Source organism: Vitis vinifera, chromosome 5 (genome assembly GCF_030704535.1).
Source record: "Vitis vinifera cultivar Pinot Noir 40024 chromosome 5, ASM3070453v1".
Lineage (NCBI taxonomy): Eukaryota > Viridiplantae > Streptophyta > Magnoliopsida > Vitales > Vitaceae > Vitis > Vitis vinifera.
The window spans coordinates 17,841,053-17,851,479 of NC_081809.1; the positions used below are offsets into that span (position 1 = coordinate 17,841,053).

General features: G+C 28.9%; 1 pseudogene; it reads right to left on the reverse strand.

The window, feature by feature from the left end:
• Positions 1–998: 998 nt before the first annotated feature.
• Positions 999–6,527, reverse strand: LOC132252610 (disease resistance protein RUN1-like; annotated as a pseudogene).
• Positions 6,528–10,427: the final 3,900 nt, after the last annotated feature.

The following is a 10,427-nucleotide window of genomic DNA, read 5'->3' on the forward strand; positions in this document are numbered from 1 at the left end:
GTAAAGAATTTAAGCAACAACTCCAATCCCTTTGTTATATAGACTTGAAGGAGAAATGAAGATGACTTACAATTACGACTGTAAGGAAACCCTGCATTTGAAGACATCCTTCCTAGGTAGAGCTTTTAAATGATTAAAAACATGAACAACTCTATGCTTGAAATATGCAAATCAAAATCAACAATAAATAGAAATAAGAAGCTGAAAAAACTGTCACGTGATGCTATTGTCATTCTAGGAACAAATCCCTCACTTTAAGACTCTTTTACTTTTAGAATATTCTACCATCAACCCATGATCAGCCATATTTCCATAAGGATTCATATTAATTTAAGATGGATTTATTATAGAACTAAAATGAGAAAACATTTTAAAATGTTTATTGGGAGTAATTCAATTATATTTCAATATATTTGAAAAATAACACTACTAAGAAATTTAAGATACTTTCCATAATTGATGATAAAAATATGAAAATAATTTTAGACAAAAGTTTTGATCTAGAAAAATCAACAATTTTAATTTTGTTGTTGTCTTATATATAGTAGCTTAATTTTGTTGTTGTCCTATATATAGTAGCTTGAGATATATACTTCAATCCGAATGCATTCCAAATTTGAGTTATAGATGGATATGTTCTTCACTATTTAAGTTTAATCGATAATTTGTTCCAAATATGAATTTCTGAAACTAAGTGTTTAGCTAATCTAAAAGAAAGAAAGTCAAGTTTTAGGCATTAGGGTTCGGATTTCCAAACTCAATAAAGTTATAAAATGGCTAATATTTAAGGTGAACTATGTTGAAAATTAAGTGTCTCAAATTCCTAATTTTTTATGTATTCTATTTTGTAGAAATGATATTATATAGAGAATTTTCAAAGTTCATATGTGATTGTAATTAAATTCTTTATAGAATAAAAAACTTAGTAAGAATATCTCTCTAAATATTCTACGTCATGAGAGGAAAAATATTATAATATAAGATAGAGATAGAGATAAGAAGAAAAGTAAGAGATAATTGATGGAGTAAGAATGCTTAAAACTGAAGTTGAAGACATAAAGACTAGGAAAACGATGGATGTTTAGGGACCCAAAAGTTGTTTATGTTTTGTTATCTGTAATATTTTTTTATTATATAGTGAAATGTTATCTCTTATTTGTAGGTGTAGACATACATGTTGACTAAACCATGCATTTTAAAGCTTTGACACCTTTATATGTGGATTATCTTTACTTTATGCGTTCTTTCATTCATATATTTACATTGAAACTTTTGCTAGCCCAATAAATGGTATTAGAGCTTTTGTTGGCCTAACAAACTTAATGTTGTCCTTTCAAGATGTAGTGAAAAGGCCTTTTAAAGGATTTGTATTTTATCATAAAATAGAAAAGAAAGAAAAGAAACATTAGAGAATTTCGACTCCTTCTAACCACTTGGCAATATATTTATCTTATATTGAAGATAAATAACTAGTCCAAATTTTATGGTGTTATATAGTCCACACATAGATTAAAGTAATTAAGGAGGAAGATGGCTTACCAGTAAGTTTCCATGAGGGCTTGAATGAACAAATAAAATAGAGAGATGGTGGAATATAAGGACTTAGCTAGCAAGCGCACCTGGCAATGGAGCTTAAAGCTTGAGATCAGTGCTGGATGCTCTCAATCTTTTACGGCATGGTTCCCGATCATCTGCTTGGTTTTTCCCGGCATCATCATGGCCTCTTTGATGATCCAACAACATAGGCACACTGCTGTTTAGAGAATCACGGGTGTACATCAGCTGAACCCCGCACCTCTTGATATTGGGATGAGTAACCTCACCATTAATCCGGGTAGAAAAATCAAACGCAGCCAGAAAGTGCCATGGTTGATTGCGGTGGTACTTATTTGGAATAGCATTCTTAGGATAGAGAGTCACCCACAATTCATCTGATACATCACCATTAATCTCGTGACATTTACACAAAGAATCCATGGAGAGGTGATCCACAACTTCATCCGAATCACCGTGCAATGTCAGATCAAAATAATATGGAACCTCAAAATGATTCCCTTTATGATAAAGAAAGAAGAAAGCCAATCCCAGAAAGTGGTCATCCTAGCTCGTACCAATTCAAAGGAAGCTCTATTCTTACTTGGCTTCCAATCTCCTGATGCAACACCCACCCTGGAATTCCACCGTTTCCCGGAATAATAATTACCTTGCCTTTCTTCCAATTCCGATTCATGTACTGCATATACAATCAAAGCTAATATGTAATTGGAGTACTACTGGGTGGATGAAAAGTTTTAAGTGTCGTTATTAAATAAAAATCATACCTCATTACTTGTTGGATTGAACCATTTGAACCATTTGAGGAAAGGACAGAGTAGAGATGATGGACTTGATAACATTTCCAGCTTCGTGCAGCCGTGGGCATCTATTTGTGGTAGACTTGATGAAAGCTCTGGAATTTCTTGGAGCATCTTGCAGTGACTGATATCAAGGAGACGAAGTCTACAAAGTTGAGTGATGCCAGATGGTATGCTAACCATATGGTTTCCACTTAGATTTAATGTACACAAGGAATATAGACCCCAGATATCAGTGGGTATCGACCCTTCCATTAGATTGCAGTGACTCAAATCTAGTTCTACCAAGGTGCATAAGCCTTCCAGATTCTTGGGAAACTTCTCCAAGTTTGAACAACCAGGGAGTATCAATCGTTTAAGACATCTCAAATCATTAATGCTGTCTGGAATAGTCACAAGGTTCTTGCAATTGCTCAAATACAACATTTGGAGGCTTTTCAGATTTTGAATTGATGATGGCAGTTCTTTTATAGCTGTTCCTTCCAAACCAAGCACCTCTAAGTATTTCATACCCTCCATGATTTCGGGAAAGTTCCGTAGGCTTGAGCACCCATTGAGAAAGAGTCGGCAAAAAGATTTAAACCTACGAATGCTGCTTAGAAGACTCCTCAAGTTCTTGCAATCACTCAAAAACAATGAATTAATATTAAGATGTTCCATTGATGATGGTAGCTCTTTTATACCTGTTCTTAAATCAAGAAATTCTTTCATATCCTCCATGATTTCTGGAAAAGCATCTAGATTTGAACAAACAAAGAGTTGGAGGTCTTCAAGGAGATATTCTATTGCGGAGGGTAATTCCTTAATAGCAGATCGATCAAAGTGAAGATAAGTTAAAGCTTCCATAGAACTCTCCTCTATCTCCAGAAATTTCTCCAAGTTTGAGCAATTATTCAAGTAAATAGTTTCAAGAGAGTCCAAGTATTGAATGCTACTTGGTAAGCTCGTAAGGTTTTCACACCCACTCAAACTCAACAAAGTTAGCTTCTTGAGAACTCCAATAGATGGATCAACGATATTCAAACTTGTACAATATCCAAGTTCTAACTCCTCTAGATTTGGCATATTTGAAAAGTTTGATATTTCAGTGAGCTGCTTTGATCCTAGTAAATTTAAGAACTTTAACTTTCCCAAACACTGTGACAAAAGGAATTTTGATTTAGTACAAAATGAATTTTCATGAACAAAAAATTAATCTCAAACAAAATAATATGATGAAATACTAATTATACCTTATTTCCTTGCCAAAGTTGTTTTATTTTGCTATCCATCATGTTGAGTACAATAAGGTTCTCTCCATGAAAATTTGACGGCAATGATTTCAAAGGGTATCCTTTCCAATGAAGATATCTCAACTCTTGTGAAGGAAATTGAAAATCTTCAGAAAGAATAATTTTATACTCCTTTTTCATGAAACCACAACAATCCATCCCATAAATCTTGAGCAATCTAAGTCGTTTCATCTTTGCAAAAACCTTTGTACTAAATTGTAGTTGTTTTGATCTAGACAAGTTTAAGAATATGGCCTCAACATTTTTCATCCCCTACAAACAATAACACAGGATTAGGCAAACATAAAAAAGATAAAGCTAGCTAAAATTGTATGGATATGTAACTTAGACAAAAATGATATTGCTCACATTTACGTATTTTAATGAAGCTTAAGAAAGTTCATGAGTTTGATGGTTACCTTCTTCATTGTAAATGCACGATACACATCACTCGGATCCCACAATCTGCTCCATTTTCCAGGATTATCAAGAAATTCACTACGAATAATGTTCCATCCCATTTCTTGTACCAAATCATGCATAAGTATCTTATTTTCAGAAAGAGATATAAGACACTTATCATAGAGGACTTTTATTCCTATCTCTGCATACAAATCACAACTATCCAATATCCTTGAAACAAAGTCTTTGTCTTCCCCTTTAAAAAAACATGCAATATCAAGAAATATTTTCTTCTGTGTATGATCTAATCCGTCAAAGCTTACTTTAAGCACATTTTGAATTTTCACTTCAGGTTCTCTTTCCAATTTACACAATTCACTTTCCCATTGGAGTATTGTCTTGTTAAACAAGAGAGAACCGAGGACTTTTAGAGCTAAAGGAAGGCCATGACAATAATAGATTACACGATTCGAGAGGTGGATAAAGTCTTGTTTAGGAAGATTTTGTCTAAAAGCATAGAGACTAAAAAGCTAACGAGCTTGTTCAAAATTTAATTCCTCAACCTCATATACGTCATCCATTTCTTGTAACAAATGTTTACTTCTAGTTGTTATGATGACTCTGCTTCCTCTTCCAAGCCAATCACAATTTCTGAGTAAATATTCTAATTGATCTGAATCATCAATGTCATCAAGAACAATAAAAACTCTTTTAAATCGGAGAATATTTTTTATCATATTGGCTCCTTGGCTAACATTGCTTACATTTTGATTTCTCTCCACTTGTAGTAGATCACAAAGAAGTTGATTTTGTAAATGATGCAAACCCATAGTATTGCCAACTTCTCTAACATTTTCGAGAAAACTCATATACTCAAATTCATGAGAAAATTTATTATATATAACTTTGGCGATACTCGTCTTACCCATTCCACCTATTCCACATATACCAATTATACGAACATCATTCAATTGATCAACACATAGCTGCCGAATTATCTCATTTACATGGGAATCCATACCAACCAAGTTGGCACCAACATCAAACATTCTACAATTCAATCTCATGAATATGTTGTTGACGATTTTCTTAATATGCTCAGACTCATACCTGCCAATTGTAAAGTACATGTGATGATTAATTAGGCTATAGCTGATTAAAAAACAAATACATGTTAAGCTTCTTCATGAAAAATGAGTTATAGTAAAAAAAATTATATCAAAAGTATTAAGTTTTAGAACTCAAATTACATTTTTAGGACATTTTTATTGTATCAAGTATATAAGACAATGAAAATAAAATATGTAGTGAGACATTGTCAAATTGATTTTTTTTTTTGGGAACATTTATAGGCTGCTAAGCATGGAGCAAATTTATATCAAACAAAATCATATTGTAATGACCCACTCTCTTGTGCATATATAGATATCATTTGCAGCTCTCTCTCTCTCTCTCTCTATGTTATATGTGACATTATAATTACCCAATCCCCTATTCACAATGGAGACACAAGGTCCTCATCATATCTCATAATATCATGGGTTTGCAGGTCTTCAGTGACTTTCTTGATATACTTTGATTCATGAGTTGCAATCATAAATGACCTTCAAATCTATTCAAGTATTACACTGTAATTATAAAAATGCCTGATTCCTGTAGCAGTAAATAAAACCTAACTTATAAAAGAAAGTTGAATGGAAATTAATAAAGCTTTACCCATCCTTCACATGCTCTCCAGATATATTGGTTGCTTCTGTCAATGCGCTCCTCCAACTTCGCACCTTCTCTTTCATCTCTTCTGAATCTTCTTTGTAATTAGAAAATGCCTCTCCAAACTTTCCTGTCTGGTTTCGTACATGGGATGGATCCACATGGTAGAAAATCGGTACCACAGTTTGTTTCATTTCTTTCCTGCACTTCATGATCTTCACCAGCTCATCTAAACACCATCTGGAACCAGCATAGTTTTCCGAGAAAACTATTAGGGAAAACCTTGATTCTTCAATAGCTTTTAGGAGTTCAGGTTCAATCTCTTCCCCTCTCTCAAGTGAATCATCTCTAAAGGTATGAATACCTCTTCGAATCAAGTTTTCATACAAATGATCAGTGAAATTGAATCGGGTGTCTTCACCTCTAAAACTCAAGAAAACATCAAAATTCCTTTGTGGGATGAAAGTAGAAATAGAAGTAGAAGTAGAAGTAGAACTTGTGGAAGCCATAAGAAACTTGTGCCAAAATCAGAACTTAGAAGGGATTTTGCAGAATTGTGAATGTAGATTGTGCAGATTTTTTAGCAAAAATTTGCTGATGAAGGATTATGTGTCAATGTAATGTATACAGAAAGAAAAAGAAAAAAAAAAAAAAAAAGTAGGTAGCGCCTAGGGGTACCGAGTACGACTTGTCTGGGAGAGTACACAACTACAGCTGGTCCTTGGTAGGTCTTAAAAAGCCCCCTCTTCTTCTCTTTCCAGCGCCCTATGAGAATCTCCCCCGCTTGCCTTCCACCAAACATTGCGAGTCTGCTTAAATCTCCCCTACTCCCTCTCTTCTTCTGCCACCTTTCTAAATTTTTCTCCTCGGCTTATGTTTGGTTCTCCGAAAATATGAAAAAAGATATCATACAAAATATATTAAAAAAAATCAAATATAATTAAAATTGGTTGATAATTTATATATTTTAAAATTATTTAAGTTTTATATAATAAAAAATAAAATAAATTTTAAATATATATGTATAAATAATTTATTCATTTTAAATATATTTTTTATTTTACTTCATATTTTATTTTTATTTTCTTTCAATTTTTTTTTAAATCGAACATAGTTTAAACTTTTTTTTAAATGCATGAAACCATGTCAAATAAATATTATTTATTTATTTATTTTTTATCTTTTCTTTGAAATTACTAAAATTAAGTGATTAAGAATTATTCCTAACATTTTACGATTGTAAATTTGTGATATTATTGAAAAATATTTCTACAATTTTTATATATATAAAAAAAAGAAATCAATTATTAGAACAACCTAAACACTACTTTCTTCAAGATAAATAAATGTATTTTTAAAAAATTATAGTTATTTATGAAAATTTTAAGTATTTTAAGGACTAAATTGACACTAACTAAATGAAGAAGTCGAATAAATTGGAAAATTTAAAAAAAGACACTAAAAAAAAATTTGTTATTAGAAATTAGGAAATAATTATCATGGGAATTAAAAAACACATTTAATATGCAAAAATTCAAGGACAATGAAACAGTGACCGAAGAGAGTGAATACACGGGCTGCTGCAGACGAGATTACGGAGATAGAGCATCTTACTTTGGGTGATGTCAGTGCCAGCTGGACGGTGCAATCGCACTATGCGATGCCGCTCTTTCTTTTTCTTTTTTTTTTTTGATTCGCTTCTTTTTAAAGTTAGAAACTTTAATTTGAAAAAAAGATGGGAAAAAAATAGCCCGGCGTCTGTTCTTTAAAATTTGTTTTTAAAATAAAGAAAAAAAATAGTTTTTAGAATTTTTTTTAAAAAATAGAATGTTTGACGGACGTTTTGAAAATTATTATTATTTTTAAATAAAAAGCATATTTTTATGAAAGAATTTATATTACCTTCAAATAATTTGTATTATTTTTAAAGACAATGTATCACGCCCCAAAACCCCCGTTGACATGACGATCATTTGACATGACGATCATTTTACACTTCAAATATAAGATTTTAAGTGAAAACGATATAAACATTTATTTTGTAATTAAAAAATATCAATTACCAAATTTATATTATTGTACAAATAATTTCAATTTCAAATAATTTAAATGAAAATTAAATTTTAACATCTAAGTAATGTCCAAAATAAATTTTGAACCAAAACTTAATGAAGAAAAATTCCCTAACTTAGTCATTACTCCTCACCGGAACTAAAGTGATGTTTGTTTTTTTTACTTAATTCTAAATAGATCTTTAATGTTTAATAGTATTAATTATTAGGTTGTTTGTTTTTGTAGTATTTTATTTTTATTAAGTATTAAAAAGTAAAAAGACCAATATATTATTTTTTCTATTTAGAAAAAGTTATATATTTTGACCTTTTCTATTTAGTAAAAAGTTTATAATTAGTCATGAAAAAATAGAAAAACAAATAACCTAAATTCTGAAAACAAATTACTTTTAACAAAAAACTAAAAAAACAAACACTACCTAAGAGTGCTTGAAAAATTATCAACGGAAAGATATGATCTTAAAGTTCGATAAAGAATATCAATACAGTTTCATGGATCAAACATTTTCAATTATAATTATAAACATGAGATATATCGTATAATTATTTTCATAAAAATTTTTAAGTTCAAATGCTAATACAATCAAACTTTTCAACAAAACTTTCTTATATCAATTTCTAAATAATTTCTCATCAAAACTAAATCAAATACATTCAAAATATCTTTACTATAGTTATCAAATAACAAATGATACTCAATTATGTGAGACTTTACAAATGAGTGACTAGTTTCAAATTTATTTCATTTAAGGTGAACAAAATCAAATGTTAACAATTATAACCTATTGATTATAGTTATAGAAACTAGAATCAAACACTTTATTTCGTTAATTCGAATTTACTAAACGAAATATCATATCTCTACAATTTTTATTTTTCATAAACAAGAAAATGTTCAAACATATTTTCTATGCAAAACATAAATTTGATCCATGCACAGAAATAAAAACAATATTTTTACACGTTTCAAAACACAATATAAAAAGAAAATTATTATTTTTTTAAAAAATATGCATTAATTTTCCTTACTTTGAAAAAACACTTAAAATCTTAAAGAATTTAATTTGAAGAAAATTATTTTCACAATCTTAAAAATATTTAATTTAGTATTAAGGATTCTAATTAATTTCTTATGTTAATATTATTACTACCTAATATTATTTTCAACTTCTTACATAATAATAACAGTAATATAAATTTAATAAAGTTCCAAATTTTTATAAAATTTATATTCATTCCTAATTTTACCCCAATTAATTTTTTTTCTTTCTTTATATACTTAAATTAAATTTAAACTTGTATAAAAAAACTATTATTATTATTCTTGTCAACCAACTGACACTATATATATTTATTTATTATTACTTTTGATTACCTGCAACACCACCATTACTCCATGCGACCGACTATATCTATTATTATTATTATTATTTTAACCTCTTCCACCCCTCTGACTTACAAACCACCACTCTAGTGCTTCTCACGATTACAAATTGATTTGACTATATCTATTATTATATTATTATTATTTTAACCTATTCCACCCTCTAACTTACAAACCACCACCTAGTGCTTCTCACCATTACATATTGATTTTTTTTTTTTGACTCAACAATTCGTACGTATTCGTTCTTCTTTTCTTTATTATTATTTTTTATTTTTTCAAATTGCCACCTCGATATATAGTTCCTCAAATTCCAAAATCCAAAAATATGCTATTCTTCTTCTTATTAATTTAATTTATTTATTATTATTATTTTTTCCAACCTAAAGCCTCTACAAATAATTTATTTATTTATTTTCTAAATCTAAAATTTCTCACTTCCACTAATTTTTTATTTATTTAATTTCTATTTAATTGAAAATTTTCTATTTTCATCAATAAATTAATCTACATTCATAAAATTCCAATATTTTGATCTAAAAAATTAAATAAACAAACTTTAATTTAGATTGTGATTTTTTAATGTGTTTAAAGCTAATTAACGGATCTAAAATATTAATCTAGGGGTCAAAATCTTACATGAAAAATCGATCTTCAACCCTAAACTTCCAAATCTTATGTTTCCCTATGCTATCTGATCTTTCTAATCCCTATGTAAAAGTGTTTTTTGAATAAAGAAGATGGAGGAAAATTAATTTATACCTACGGCTTTTAAAAGCAAAAAGACTTTTCTATCCTTATAAAAATAATTTAATTAATTAATTATTTTAAATTATGATTTTACCCCTAAATTGGTTGTGAGGAATTACACAATGTATTATTTTTATTTTATAAAAAAATTATAAATTAATTTATAATAATATGAAATCAAATTCAAGTTAAGTCTTATTCAAAAATAAAAATTAAATTACAATTATATATGTGTTATATATATATATATTTTAAATTATGAAACAATTTTTTTATTTTAGTAAAATAAAAATTTCTATAAGATAAAAATAATTTTAATATTCATTTTAAATATAAGTCAAATAAGTACTTTAATTATTATTTTTTAAAATTTTTTGTGTTGATCATGATTTCTTATGCTTTTTTTTTTTAATAAACTTCTTTGAAGTTAAAGAATACAAAAAAAGTTTTTAATGTTTTATAAAATTAAGGATATTGGGTAAAT